This window comes from Lonchura striata, chromosome 8 (genome assembly GCF_046129695.1).
Source record: "Lonchura striata isolate bLonStr1 chromosome 8, bLonStr1.mat, whole genome shotgun sequence".
Lineage (NCBI taxonomy): Eukaryota > Metazoa > Chordata > Aves > Passeriformes > Estrildidae > Lonchura > Lonchura striata.
The window spans coordinates 23,363,299-23,378,117 of record NC_134610.1 but is presented as its reverse complement, the minus strand read 5'-3'; the positions used below and the strand labels follow the sequence as shown (position 1 = coordinate 23,378,117).

At 41.1% G+C, this 14,819-nt stretch overlaps 1 protein-coding gene and 1 long non-coding RNA gene across 8 annotated transcripts in view; both read left to right on the top strand.

Moving 5' to 3' along the window:
• Positions 1-2,728, top strand: part of LOC110482913 (uncharacterized) — a 32,101-nt gene extending 29,373 nt beyond the window's left edge. The window contains exon 6 of the long non-coding RNA XR_002467480.2: positions 1,502-2,728. This is a non-coding gene — a long non-coding RNA (uncharacterized LOC110482913). The remainder of the gene's footprint in view (positions 1-1,501) is intronic.
• A 1,507-nt stretch (positions 2,729-4,235) lies between these two features.
• Positions 4,236-14,819, top strand: part of SESTD1 (SEC14 and spectrin domain containing 1) — a 47,751-nt gene continuing 37,167 nt past the window's right edge. The window contains exons 1-4 of one of the 7 annotated variants that reach the window (XM_021552508.3): positions 4,236-4,368; positions 7,372-7,434; positions 8,103-8,205; positions 9,566-9,751. The gene's annotated coding sequence lies outside the window, so the exon portion shown is untranslated. Of the gene's footprint in view, positions 4,369-4,590; positions 4,669-4,882; positions 5,023-7,371; positions 7,435-8,102; positions 8,206-9,565; positions 9,752-14,819 lie in introns of those variants that run through there. The other 6 variants (XM_021552506.3, XM_021552509.3, XM_021552510.3 and 3 more) reach the window with 6 other exon arrangements.

Sequence of the window (14,819 nt, the reverse complement as noted above, 5' to 3'; positions counted from 1 at the left end):
CCTTCCCCTGTGGCCACAAACGTGACCTGAGACATGCCCCTCTCCATTCTGCTGCTGTGTACCTTCTGAGTGAAGCTACAGGATCAAGATCCCTGCCCTTGTATCCCAGGTTGTTTGTGGCCACAGGGGAAGGACATGAGAAGCAACTTTCTTGTTATGTTAGGTGCTGTGCAGAAAGGAAGGCATTCCCCCTTGTATCAAAAATGCTCAAGGTCTACTGCCAGCCATAAATCATTTTTCTTTCACAAGATTAAATAAATTTGTGAAGAAACTACATTAATATTTAAGAAATCTGAGCAGCAAAACACTAAGCGCAGATAGCTTTGCTTCCTTTTAAATATTTCTCAGGAAATGCAGCCTTTAGGCTTCTATTTTATTTTATACAAGAAAGACCAAGTTATAAAGACTATTTCACAGAAAATAAAAAATAATTAAAGAAAGTAACAAAAGTCACTGCCGAGTTTGCTACAGGAAGCACAATCCAACAGCCTCTAGTACTTGGAAGGACACAATAGGGATAGTTTATTGTTTGTACTTGGGCATTAAGAAGCACATGAAAAAAAAACCAAAACACTCCAGGTTCTTCAGAATCTTGTAAGGTTTCATCCTGCTGTATCTCATTACAGGCATGTCATTCATACCTTTATAAAATGAAGGGTTTATGGGTTTTTTATATAGAATTGAACAGAAGAACTTTAAAATTATGATGGAATTTTTAAAATATTGTTTTACACACCCTATGATAAGTACAATAAAACATAGATCCTTCAAAACCTGCTAGGTGCTGTCTACAGAGTGCCAGGCTTTCTGCCTGTGCTAGTCAGTAAACAAAATCTCATGGGTTTGGGCTATTTGGGATTAGAGTTTCAAATTCTATTAAGAGCACAATTTAAGGCATTGTTGTAATTGTTTCAGAAGAAACAATCACTCCTCAGTTCAGGATTAAAACCTAGTATTTGTGTTTAAAGGGTCATTTAAAATCTGAATGCTAATAGGTGAATGTGGCTTACCTTCAGAAGCCAGTGAATGGTAGCTCATGTACTGAATTCTGCAGATCTTTTGTTTGTTTCTGTGATGTTTTGAATGTGCACTGAATGCTTGAATTTTTCTGTCACTTTCACTTCCCAAACCTCCTGTCTATCCTTATAGAAGGGGCTTTTTTCACTGTTTTTACAACATGAATCTAGCTGTATGACAAATGCATAAGTTTTTAAAGTAGTAGGTGCCTCTGCTTCTTACCTGTGAGTATGATGATACCATCTTGTCATGATCAGAAAGCTCCATACGGAAAACATTCCACAGCTTTTATTTACAATTCATTGCTGCCAGCCTATACTTATCCCACTGCATATAGTTATTTGCTTATTTTTAGTATACACCTTTTATGAACTGGACTATTATGTAAGTTGCATCTCTTGCCAATACCCACTAAATACCATTTACTTAACTGTTCACATTCATTTTTGTGCTACAAGTGAAATCAATTGCCTATCTCTTGCAGGGAGATGTGGAAGCAAATAACAAGCAAGGCAGCAAGGTAAATCATTCCAGGTGGAGGATTTCCAGCCCACCAGGTGCAAGGCTGTGCCTGGCAGCACCTCCCTTGCCCAGGGGCAAGTGGAGCAAGAGGGAAGGCGTATTACAGACCTGAGGGGAGCTGCACAGGATGGCCAGTGTCTCATCTGTGTGACCAGTGCCACCATGAGTTGGTGTCCAGTAGAAGTGTATGGGGGTTTTGTTTGTTTTTCTTTGAAGGCTGATTTTTCTAGAAGAGCAAGGGCTGAAGCTGGAAGCAGTAACTCTGTTGTGAGAGCACTGCTCTGCCTTGTAACAAAGGCTCTGTTGTGCTGGCACACAGCACAGTGCCCAAAGCTCAGGATGTTTTCAGCCTATTTGCTTTCATTTGTATTTGAGTTAATCTGGCACAGCTGCTGGAGAATAACACCATATATTAAGGGTCATTTTAATCAAATGGATCCTTGATACTCTGATTTCTTCCTACTGGCAATTTGCATGGAAAAGGCAATTAACTACAACTCTAAACTGATGGCATGACCTTAAAAAATATTAATTATGTCAGAGTCTGTCCTGGCCACTCATTCAAAAATCGGAGCATGGAAAACAAAAGTCAGAAAACCTGTTGCAATATTTTTATATTTAAACTAGCATATCTCCAACCAGAGTACAAAAATGAGTGACTTTTGGGTAATTCTCTCTTATGGAAGGCACTGCAAGAATTCTGTCCCTCCTCTGCAGGAGAAGCCTTGTTCTGTCTTTGAGAAAAGATTCCATTTGAGACCAGAAAAATTGAGAAATAGGGTCTATATCCTTTTGGACTGAATTCCTTTCCCTCTCCCTCTTCTTCTCTCTCTCCCACTCCTCTCCTCTCCCAAAAGTAGCCACAAGAAAATTTATTAGGATTAATGAGTTTATGTGTACTGAAAATTAGAGATCTACAAGGCAAAGCAAAACCACTCAATTTATAGTATAGGCTATGTGATAGGAATGGTTCACAGAGTGTAATAAGTGCACTATGGAGGATCTTAGATGTGTGAAATAAGAAAGAGAAATTAATGTATGACAATCAACTGTAGTTTTTCCTTTGTTTATTTTTGTCTTGCTCCTTTTAAAGATATGTGTGCCAGAGAGTCCCACTGAGCTTTCACATGTGTCAGGCATCAGATGACCTACCTAGTGTTCTGAATTACTATTTGTCCTTCAGTCAGAGCTTACAAAGATCCAGTCTGAGGGATCTCAAGTAGATATTGATGAATAGTGAGTTTCTATTATCTTAACTTTTTCGCACAAGTGTGCAATAAGCATAAATGTAGAAGAGCATTGTAGAAGTTCTATCTGGCACATTTTTAAATCATTAGTGAACACACTTAAAATATTGCTAAAGTTTTCCTCTTTTAATAAAGTAAAAAATAATTTATTTGGTTCTGTGCAGCAATTGACTTTTGTTGGGAAGCTGATGAAGATAACTTATCTCTGTTTGTCTCTACCAAGAAGTAATTAAAATGTGAAGGAAGTCATTTTGCCCTTCCTTTTTCTTTGCTGCTGCTGTTTTAAGTATTCTTCCGGGAAAGAAAGGCCCAGCAGAGAAGGTGTGTTCTCGAGGCTGGCAGGCCTTGGCTGATAGGCCTCATCCGAAAATCTGTATGACAGGATCTTTTGCTCGTGCATGTGCAGTGGGTGGTGTTGCTGAGAGAGGGACATATTCTGAGTTTGCAGAGGCCAGGGATGAGCTCAGTGCCACAGGTGTGTCCCGAAGGTAATGGTAGCTGCAGCAGATGTTGACTGGACAGCAACCAGGAAAAGTGAACAGAGGCAGCTCTGCAAACTCTTGGATTGAGGGAAGAAACTAAGCAGTTGCAGCCTCTGTGAGACAGTTTTCATACTCAGAATGAGATTCAATAAATTATATTCAACTGCTCTGGAAAAACCAGGAGCAAAATAAGAGTTTGCAGAAGCCAATTTTTTAAAGAGCCATTAGGTCACCTAATGATGTATTCAGCTAGGAGATTTAGGACTCCAATCTGTCCTAGAGTGGTTAGGCTAAATGTAAGGCAAGTGTCCCAGCCAGCTTTCTTCACAGCATTTCTTTCTGCATTTTTGCTTCTATTATTTTAATCTTGGCATGACAAGAGTTTTAGGGCGTTTGTCCAGGAGCTAAAATAGACAATGGGCTATTATCTGCCATCAGAGGTGAAACAAAATAGACGTCAGTGCTGAATTGGACTAAATGATCCTCATGGGTCCCTTCCAACTCAGTGTATTCTGTGATATACTCAGGATATTCTGCGATACCGTGAGTGCTGAAACGTCGGTGGCGAACGGCCCCGGGGGCAGCCGACACCTGCCCGAGGCACTGTCAGCGTTCACCGGGGAGCCGCTGGCCGCGCACTCAGCACGCAGGGCGCGTCTCCGAGAGCGGAGCAGAGAGCTGTAATCGCAGCGCGGCTGCCAGCGCTGCCAACTCCGCAGTCGGACTCTGCCGCTTGTCCCACGCCGAGTGGTTACCACCGCCGTCCGCAGCTGCGGCGGCCCGGGCCGGGCGGGGCCCGCGGGCACAGCACAGCGCTAGGCACGGCCGCATTGTCTCCCGGCGGGGCGGGGCGGGGCGGGCGGCTCGGGGCGGGGGCGGCGCTGAGCGAGGGCAGCGGCGCGGGGCGGGCCCGCCAGCGCCCGGCGCTCTCCGTCTCCTTGCCGACGGAGGAGGGCTCGGAGCCGCCCCCGTCCCCAGGGGCTGCCGCTGGGCGAGCGAGGCGGTGCGCGGCGGCCGAGGTTCGCCGCCGCAGCCCGGCCGGAGCGGGTCCAGGCTCCGCCCCGCGTCCTCCCGCCCGGGCACCCGCAGCGCCGCATCGGGTGAGTCCCCGCGCTCCGGAGCGGCTCTGCCCTGGCCCCCGCCCCGCGGAGAGCGGCGCAGGCCCTGCGGCCTGGCCGCGCTTTGTTCCCGGGCGGCGGCGCTGCCGGCGCCGCGGGCGCTCCGCTCCGCTCCGCTCCGCCGTGCGGCGGCGGCTCCGGCTCTCCCGGGGCGGCGGCGGCGGGGCCGTGCCGCGGAGCAGCCCCGGCTGCGAGCTCGCCCGCTCGCTGCCCCGCGGTGGGTGCCGCCGGCCCGCCGGGGGCGCGGCGGGTCGGTGCGGCCCGGGGGAACCCGCGCAACAGGTCCGGGCATTGTTCGTGCGGCCGCGGCGGCGGCGGGGCGGCTTCCCGGGGGGCTCCCGAGCGGCCGCCGCCGGCGGAGGTTCTGCCTTTGTGCGGGCGCGGGAGTGCGGAGGCCCGGCGGGCAGCAGGGGCTCGGGCCGGGAGGCCGCCGGGGGCGGGCGGGGCGGCGGTCGGCTCCCGGCCGCGATTTTGGCCGTGCGCGGCCGCCGGTCCGTCCGGGGGCTGCGGGCGAGTCACGGCCGTGTCACTGCCGCGGCGTCGGATTCTGGAAGCGCTGCCTGGTCGGGAAGCTGATTCACTGCTGAAGACGTGGTTGCTCATAGCTGTGGTTACCCTTGCTTTGATTTTTGACAGGTCTATTGTCCAGCAGTTTTGTCTTCTCCCCCATAATTGTAGTGTCTTTTGCTACCCCCGACAGAGCTTTTTAGCCGGGCAATTGTACGAAGGCAATGCACGAAAGCAGCTGTTTATGTTGAAGAATTTAAACGAGTCTGGAAGCAAGAGTGGAAACAATTAGGGGAGAGTGGTTCTTTATTTTTTGACTTTTTGTAAGTTTTATAGTGAGCTAAATTGATGAGGTTTGTGTGGATACATATTAATAGATGCTTTTGTCTGTTGCTCTCTCATCTTTGTGCATCCCAAAGGAAATATTGGTCCTCTCCATTTTTAGTATTGCAGTGTCTGCAGTGTCCTCACAATTGGATCTTGACTTTGTTCATGTATTAAAATTCACCGTGATGAGGAAGTACTGGGTTTTTCCCCCTTTTCTCCCTTCTGTGACATTGCCTGCTAGGATTAAGTGTATAGTAAATAATGAATACTGTTACTACATTACAGAATTACTGGTAGTTATTAATTTCTTTGCTAATAAGGGTTCTCCTTTTTTTGAATGTGAGCATTTATAGTCCTAATGCCATTGTCTGTACCAAGCAGAAACTGAAGAGAGAAAAGGGGGAAAGTGGACTACAGAATAGAACTGAAGCTTGTTCAGAGAGGCCCATGGCTTGCTGTGTTGCTGGTCATGCCTTGCTCTTTCAGGAAAAAAGCAACGAGGCAGAGCGCTGGAACAGGCTGGTCAGGGAGATTGTGGATTCTTCCTCTCTGGAGACATCAAAGCCCCTGCCTAGGCTGGGTCACCACCAGCAGTTACACAGGGATGTGTCCAAATGGGGTTCCAATAGAACCATTCAAACAGATGATCTCCAGAGGTCCCTTCCAATCGTAATGATCCTGTGATTCTGTGAAAATCTTCCACCAAAACTAAGAGTAATTACAGTGTATTTTTATGGGCAGATTTTTGGATTTTCCAGAATTCTTTGTCATTGATTGCTGCTTGAGGAGTGCTGTAAAATCATCTCAGCTGACTCTTTTTCCTGGAGTACTTTGCTAATAGATGATATTTTGTTTGACGGTTATTGATCAGTAACACCAGTTTTCCTAGAAGTACAACTTACAATAATGAAATAGATGTATTTTTAAATTGTAGGCGGTAATTCTAAATTTGCTATGGATTCCTACTTCTCAGTAAAGCTTATGTAAACAGGGGAAATTCACATAATTTTGTCATTTTCTGTCAACACAATAAAGGAGTCAGGTGAATTTCAGCTCAGTTGGTTGTTGCTTGAGAGTGGTAGTAGGAAGAGAAACCTGAGGAATTTCTGTAAGAACTTTAATACAGTGCTGCTTTACTGTTAACAATCTTTGGGAATAGATTATAAAGAGGAACACCTTTATTCCCTAGTGGTGATGGGTGGGGAAATACAGAACACCTTCAATAGACAGCTTCTGATAAAGTAGGCAGAGCCTACCCTGGAAGTGAAGTTGCAGCATTCCCAGTGTGTCTGTACTTAAGCTGTCTCAAGGATTTGCTGTTTGTAGTTTTGTTCCCAATCTGTAGGTGTGTTTTCTTGCATTCTCTCCCATCTTTTTGAGGCTGACTAGAAAACTTTCATGAATAGAGGGGTGCTTTTAATTTAATATTTGCTGCCGGTTAGATTACTGTAATAACTGATCTGTCAGATTTACTGTAAAACCAGTGAAGTGTGTTTGTCATCTTGGCTTTGCCTTTTACACAGTATACACAAATTTGAACTTTTAGGGTTTTGCTGTTGGGTTTAATTTAATGGATGGAATTTGATAAACTACAAGGTTTCATTCAAGTCTTACAACACTTGCTGTGGTTTAACATTTGATGCTTGTGTGTTAATTCCATATCTCCTAATACAAAGAGGGACTATTTCTATTTTCTTACTCAAGTTATATTTTGCCTTTTAAAATTTTATAGCAGTGAGTACCTTTGTAGGAATAAGGTATTCCTCTCCACAGAAAAATCTACTAACACTGTTGGATTTTCAATTTAGTCTAAAACTGTGTAGGTTACCTCTGATTGAAAGCATACTACAGGGATTCTGGTTCTTGTTACTTTCCCACTGCTTCCGGTGCTGCCTCAGGAGCATTGCCTGCTAACTATAAACAATGTTGATGTCTACCATATGTTTTGGTAGAAAGTGCAGGATTCCTGCTGTCCCACTAAACTCAAATGCCTAGCTTACTAGTATTTGTGAATATAAAACAGAAATGTTGACTCCCCTATCATGTAGCGCTGTAAGAAACTCTTGTTTTCAACCTCCAAGGAAATAAAGTTTTAGATTGAGTAGCAAAAGCAAAAAATATGGTCAAATACTTTTTCATTTAAATTTACAGAACCCAGGATCTGGAGCCCAAACTTGTAACCATAGCAGACAGTTTTGCATTCCACTATAAATGGTAAGTAAGATAGGTCTCTTCCAAATATAAATCTGTATAATTTTCATGTACTATATTTGCTCTTATGAAGCTTTGAAACTGCTGAATATACTGCCTGGAACAACATGTTTGCAGTTGCTTTTGTGGAAACTTACTTAGGCTTTAGCTCATGCCTTTTTTAACTTACCTGCTTTACTTTGTTTTCATTTTGTTTCTTCTAAAAAGCCTTTAAAAGACACTATAACATAAACAAAACTATATTAAATTACATTGTTTAGCTGTGAGCACACAGAGCAGCTTGTGTTCCTGTGCCTCACGTAGTGGTAGTGTCTCACAAGGAGAGGAGTGGCTGCAGATGTGTAAGAGGGTGTTTAAGCATAAGAATGGAGAAAAGTGAATTCTACTTTTAAGAGGGCTCCGTGGTAGTGGGTGAGAGTAAGGAAAGAAATTTTAATAGCATCGAGGTAATTGTTGCTGCTCTGATGGTGTTGATAAGCTTGTGCTGGAAGATGAATGAAAGAGTTGGGAACCTTGATTGAGCAAGTAGAAAAATGTGTTGGCAAAGCTTTTTGCTCGTCAGACTAAATAAGAGTGAGAGATTTTTGAAGTGAGGATAACCTTACAGAGATGCTAAACTCAACAAGGAAGCAAGTGAAAATCAATCTGGAGTGTTGTTTTCCTGTTTCCAGGTGAGAAGATGAACTGCTGCATTTTGGACAAGCTGAAGTTTGGAATGCTGGGACATAAAGAACCCATTAAGAAGGAAATTACAGTAGTTAAGAGGAGATGAAGGTATGACTTAGGGCTTTGCAGAAGCAATAATTCAGTGGAGATAGATGTAGTAGGTACCTAAGAATTCAGGGCAAAGATCACTTCCTATTATGTTAGCAGAGTTGTATTTGAGATGTGTTCTTAGTGAGGTATCCTGAAGGATAAGTGTTGACCACACCAAGTAAGGCCAAAGCAAAAATGTGTTCCAAGAATAAGATAAATGGGTTTGATGTTAGCTTGATGTTTTGGTCACTAAATGATATCTATGGCTGAATTTGAGACCTCAGTGCAGGTTGTCTGTTTTCTTTCTGTTGGTGTTCTGTTTGCTAATTCTTTCATTTTACATTCTCACTTACAATAGTACCATTGGAAAATGTATGAATGTTGCATCTATGCAGGATGTTCCAGGCAGCAGCTGAGAGAGCTTGATCTTATTTGCTCTGAAGCATGTGACCCTTTATTTATTGGTTTATTGATTTATTTCTTGGTAGTGAAAGGCTACATGTTTTATTTTGAGGGGGTAGGAGAGAGGGAGAGGTGTTGTGATTACTGCAGGTGATTGCTGTGGCTGATTTAATTTGTGATTTGCAGTTGAAATGTTCAGAATTTTTAATCTGAGTGCAGAATTTTTGATCTGAGTACAAAAAATGAAGACATCCATGAAAGTTAATATTTATTTCTCCTGTACCCACTAATTTTACGTCATTTTAGGTAATTATTTTTGCTTTTTAGAGCAGTGAATTAATGGATTTCTGAAATACGTGAATAAGGTATTTATTGACCAGATCTGGCATATTTCAGTCTCTTGTACTTTCATGTTTGGTTAACATTAGCAAAATTTTCAAGTTATTTATTTCTTATTGAAGGGATTTTTATTATTACCCTTATCATGGTTACTTTCTATATTGTGCAGTAAGGACACAACAGTAATTTTAAATTTTTTTTTTTTTTGGGGGCAGATGGAATTGTTCAGGGTGTTTCAAGGTCTGCAAAAAATCATGCCCTGGAGCTGGTAATTTTTTGGTCAGGTAGCAAACCCAGAGTATTAGAGATTTGTAAACAGACTTTGTATTAGCCCCTTCTTCATTGTCATCTTGTTGTGGTCGGTTTCCTCCACTCCAAAAGAATGACTGCTTTTGTGTCTGCTGTACGAGATGGCTTTTGGTGTAGGGGAGCATTTCTTTTTGCTTCCACTCAGTGGAGTGTCACTATGCTGAGCTGGGAATTGAATCCTGGGGCCCTGAGCCACATGCACTTGTAACCAATGCCAAATATGTGTATTGTTATGAAGTGGTAGATTGTTTTCTTATATAAGTGTTGCAAAAAGAACAAGAAGTTCTAATCTTGCACCCCAGAGGAAAGTGTTTTTCATTTGTTCTAGACTGCCAGCAGTTGCACTCATCAGTACAGCTGTTTGTCTTTTGATTTGGCTGCCCATGGCCTGGATTGTCCAGCTTCATTCCACCCACTGTCCCAGTTCATTTTATGAAGTACTGAAGGCATAGAAGCTTTCTGATCTTTCATCACAAACTGGTTTTGGACAGTTCCTTAAAGAGCTGGTGATAAGGTATTTATTTTTCCAAGCACTTGTGACTTGTATGTTGTTTTGTTTTTGTTTGTTGGGGGTTTTTTTGTTTGTTTGTTTTTAAGAACAGGGAGCTAGGAGAGGACTATGTAATTTTATTTTACTGTCGGTTATTTTTCTTCCCCCTAATCTCATGAAGTATTTCTATGGTAGAAGTTGCAATCCATGTTATTCTGTACTATTCCCATGAGACTTCTGACTAAGGAAAATTTTAAGACCTAAAAATTGGAATTTTCTTTTAACAAGTTTTAGCGCAGTTTGATAAGGAAGAGAAAATGTCTTGGCTATGCTTTGAACATAGCATTTCAATTGGCATATTGCCATGTAGAAGGTGGTGGAAGAAGCAGCCTCTCAACTTGCATCATCTTCTGTGTTCTGTGGTTACTTGATAGTGTTAAGAGAGATGGGACTATACCAGATGGTTGCAACTTCTGCTAGTTTGGCTGCTTGTTGTAAGGGAAGAAGGGTATGAGGTATATTGGTCTTCTGATGCTGCTGGGCAAACTGTAGGGTTCTACAGGAAGGTAAATGGTGTCTCTCGTTGTATGTGAGAGAATGGCAAAATGTGACAGGGATGTTGCACTAAAGGGAATATGGAGATGCATTCAAAACCTGTGGCTTATTTTTTCTACTGTTCTAGATTAGAGGTCTGACGACTGTGATAACTCAGCATAGACCGGGTGTGTGCCTTGGACTGAGGCTGGACAGGGTAGAAAACTCTAGCTAGCTGTCACCTTTGTCTTGTGTTGCAGCATCGTTGTGAACGTCTGGATGTGCTCCTTTGGGTCGGGCAGGTTCACTCTCTGAACATGGCCAGGAGTCCAAGGAGTGCTGTTCTTTGGGAGTGTGCTCAGTGCTGCACAGGGCCCTGTGGCTGGCCCTGCTCTCTGGAAACACCTGCACATGCAGGTGTTATTGTGCATCCCGAGTTACATTGTTTCTGTGCTTGCTGCTCTTCCCTTTTTCCCCTCTGGCACTTGCTTGAAGTCTGAAGAGAAGCTCTGCCTTTGTGTGAAATGAATAGCTGGCTGTGATCAAAGTTAGAACTCGGACACACAATGACTTTTTCTTCTCAGATGGCGTAACCTCTCACTCACCTGTTCTCCATTTGCTGGTTTGCTGTTCATTATATTGCTCATCGCTTCCTTTTGTTGCTTGTCTTTTTATTTCACTTTTCACGGAATGCTGAGGGATTGAAAAGGGTGGGAAATGAACATGGAAGATGGGTTAAATATAGGAAGTAGTTAACGGACAGTTCTTACAAATGCTATTATTAACTTTACTTAGAAGACATGATTTGAACCTTCAGGTGAAAATGGAGTGGAATTGGAATTTTTCCAAGCTTAAATTTGTTGTGGCTGTGACAATGTGCTTTTGGATCATGGTCAAGCATGCTGTTTACCTCAGCTTTAACCCAAGTCATAGCGCATTATCAGTGTGTTCTTTGAGCTGCCATGGCAAGTTGCTGAGTTAGAGTACTAACAGTGCATGTGTAATGGAAATGGCATTGACTGGTTCTTCCTTTAGAGTCAAAGCAGCTTACATACTTGAGAAATTAGTCTGTGTTTTTTATTTTCTGACTTCTTTATTGTGAATTAGCAGGTTAAACATTAGGAATATTTTTGTTGTGCACAACTTCAGATATAGTATAAAACTTCTGTGGGTTTTTCTGGATAGTTTTTATTGAAAAAATTAAAAATACAGAAGTGGTTGAGAAAGCAAAAAACTTGATATTCCTTATATATCTGAAATTACCTTTTCTCCTGAGGGCTTTAATGTTAAATATTTATTAGTACTGCTCATAATATCTTAATGAGTAAAAATCAAACACTGTATTTGCATATGTGAGCTGATGTTCCTCCATCATATTTTATTGTTATTTTGAAACTGTCCAGCTGAGTAGCTGAGTTTCAGGTGCTTTTTAATTGAAGACAGCATTAACTAATAAATATTTACAGCCTTTTTTTATTTTTGGGGCAGGTTTATCCTTCTTAAATTACCCTGGGGCATCAGCCCTGGAGACACCTTCGTTTGTGTTCTCTCTTTGTACAAGTTTGCTGTGGGAGATATGACATCCTTTAATGTAGCTTTAAAGGAAGGTGAAATAATAATCTGCATAGATAATTATGATACTTGGCTTTCTCCCTGTCTTTTTCATGTGGATTTTATTTCTGTGTGGAATAGATGAACTAGTTTTAAGCTGATTCAGGGAAAAAGAGGGTAATGCTTTGTGGGCTGAAGTTAGTGTCTGAAAAAGCCTGTGTGCTGGCTTCAGAGAATGAAGACGTTCATTATGAAGGTCTGCAATTCAAAAGTTGATCTAAAAAGAAAAAATGTTTTCATTCTACATGATTTGAGGCTTTTTTTCTTTTGGTACTTCAGAATGTCTATTGTTATTTGTGCTATTGTTTGGACTTGCAAGCTGCTACAGTTTTGAACCTAGCTGCCCATCTGCTCCTTGGTTATTTATAGGCAGATTTGTGGAGCTCCTTCTAATCCCTCAAGTCTTCAAAAACATTAATGAATTAAACATCACAATACTCTTGTAAAAAGAGAATTAAATGGAGAAACTGAATGGAGACTAAAAGAGGATAAATGACTTGCTGAAAGCCATATGTATATTTCATAGCAGAACAGAGAATAGAAACCAGATTCTTTTTACAGACCAGCTACATGTTCTTGTGAGGTACATGCTACAGGAATGAAGAAAGAAGTTGTTCTTTGAATCTTGCAACAGATGCTCATGCACAGACTAAGCCATTTCAAGACCTTGCACCATGTATTGAGAATTATAAAAGGTTTCAGGTCTAACAGACATGAATAAACATGTTAATATTAATTCTCATTAAGCCTGAATATGTTTAGATTGTTAATATTTTGGAGCAGTGGTTTCTACTGGGTTGCTCAGAAAGAAAACACCTATTACTTGCAGGAGAGCTTCTCTCTGCCATCTTACTTCTATTTGTCCAGTCAACCTGTCCCTCTTCTCCTGTCCTTAATAGGCTTCTATAATGGTTTTAAACAGTGTCTGGACATTGGTTCTTATTTAATTTTTTTAATTCGGTGGTAGTGAAGATGGGTTGCACAAAATGCAGGCAAAACTTTGCATTCATCAGGAATTTTGCACTTTGGTGAATTTCACATAGTATTTATTATGTGTGAGTTTTTTTAATATTTTGGCTTTTTTTATTGGTTGGCTTTTTTTTCTGTATATTTATTGGGGGCATTGTTTGTTTTTGTTTGGTTGTTGTTGTTGGAAGAACTTCCAAAATTTTAGATGTGTGGAGTAAAACATTGTAATTTGCAGTCATTCCAAAGTCTAGAAATGATGGAGGATGCAGCCTACTAAATTGTGATTTGATTTCACATTGGAGTGCAGCCTCAAATATAGTTTTGCAATTTTTACCTGTTTTGTAATTTCTTTGAACTATTTGTTTACTATATCCCATTCTCTCCTTAATGTATGCATATTTATATGTAAGAGAATTTTCTCCACAAATAGTATTAGTTTCTGCTTGTCAAGTGGATTGGAAGAGTTTTCTATTTCACTGGAATGCCCTTCATATTTGGGTTTTAAATAGAAATATTATGTGAATTTAGTGTTGCCGCCTTCTTGTGGAAATCTTCAAAAGAATCTCCATTCTTTTGAAGATTTCCACAAGAAGGTGGCAACACTAAACTCATATAATATTTTTTCTTTGTTGGAGACTGACATTGGTATATTGATTTAATAACCTGGAACCTATGTCATTCTAAGCAAGTTCAGTGAGGTTCAAAGTGTATTGAATGTGTCCAGGGAACATTTTAAATAAAAGAACTACAAGTTCTACAGTTTGCTGTGTGGTATTTTATGGTATTATGGCAAAGTAGATTCTAGGTGGGCACACAGCACTCTAGATTATTTCTGAAATTCAGCAAACAAATGTAACCTCTTTATTTGTTTAATATCGGTAACAATTCAGCATATAAAAGTTATGTATTTTGACTTGGAAGTGATAAAATGCAACTTCCTGAAGTATTTCACTTTCTTGTCATGAAATCTGTTCTCTTCAGTGCTTTTGTTTTTCTTCAGTAGCTTTTCTGTGTTTAATGAAACCAAATGGGTTTTTTATTGATGAATAGACACTGAATCTGGTTTTTTCAGCTACATAGTGGAAAATATTAAGCAACAAGTCACTCTTTCCTCATTCTAAATTGAGACCTTGATGGAAAATTTTTTGTCTTCCTCCAACAAACTTTGCATATATTTTGTATGTCTAAATACATTGCAAGGGTACAAAGCACTGTACCTTTTCAAAACACCTTTAGTAGCTCCCATTGGAAAGTAGATGGCAGCTTTCTTTGAAATGGTTTCACTTTCCAATATTAAAAAAAGACATTTTGTTTCATTTATCCTGAGACTCTTTGGATGTCAAAAATAGAGAAGGATGCTAAGCCTGTTTTTTAAACTGAATATTTTCATTTTTCTAGTATGTTCTGATAACCTGCTCTGGTGAGAGTTTGCTTCTAGATGAAACCTATTAAAGCTCTCACAGAAGAGAGGTAATTGTACACTTCAAGAGTTTATGGAACAAAAGCTAGGTGTTTGGAATTGCCAGCAGTTGTTCTAACTGGTCTGACTCACCTCCCTTCACTCTGAACAGAATGCTTTATTTGATTCCAGGAAATACTGAATAAAAGAACTATTTTGATCCATGGACAGTGCCACTACTGTGGCAGAAAGCCAAGCAATGCTTTCATATTAAATAAATAGATCTTTTCAGAGCAGCAGAGAAACATGTTCCCTAGAGTCAGTAAGCTGATGCAGACTTTTGTTCCAGTGTGAAAGTATGAAGATAATGAAGTGTGTGTAGGTTTGAACTTTCTTCATTGATTATAATAAAGAGGCATTTATAATAATTTGGAAATGTAACTTGGGGAGGAGGGGAAAAAAATCATTCAGGTATGTGTTCCACATCTTGAAAAAAGGAAAATAAAGAAAAGTGCCAAAGTTAAAAAGCTTACACAGAGTGGTTTGAGAGACAAAAATTATTGCCTGCGTAATTCTTGA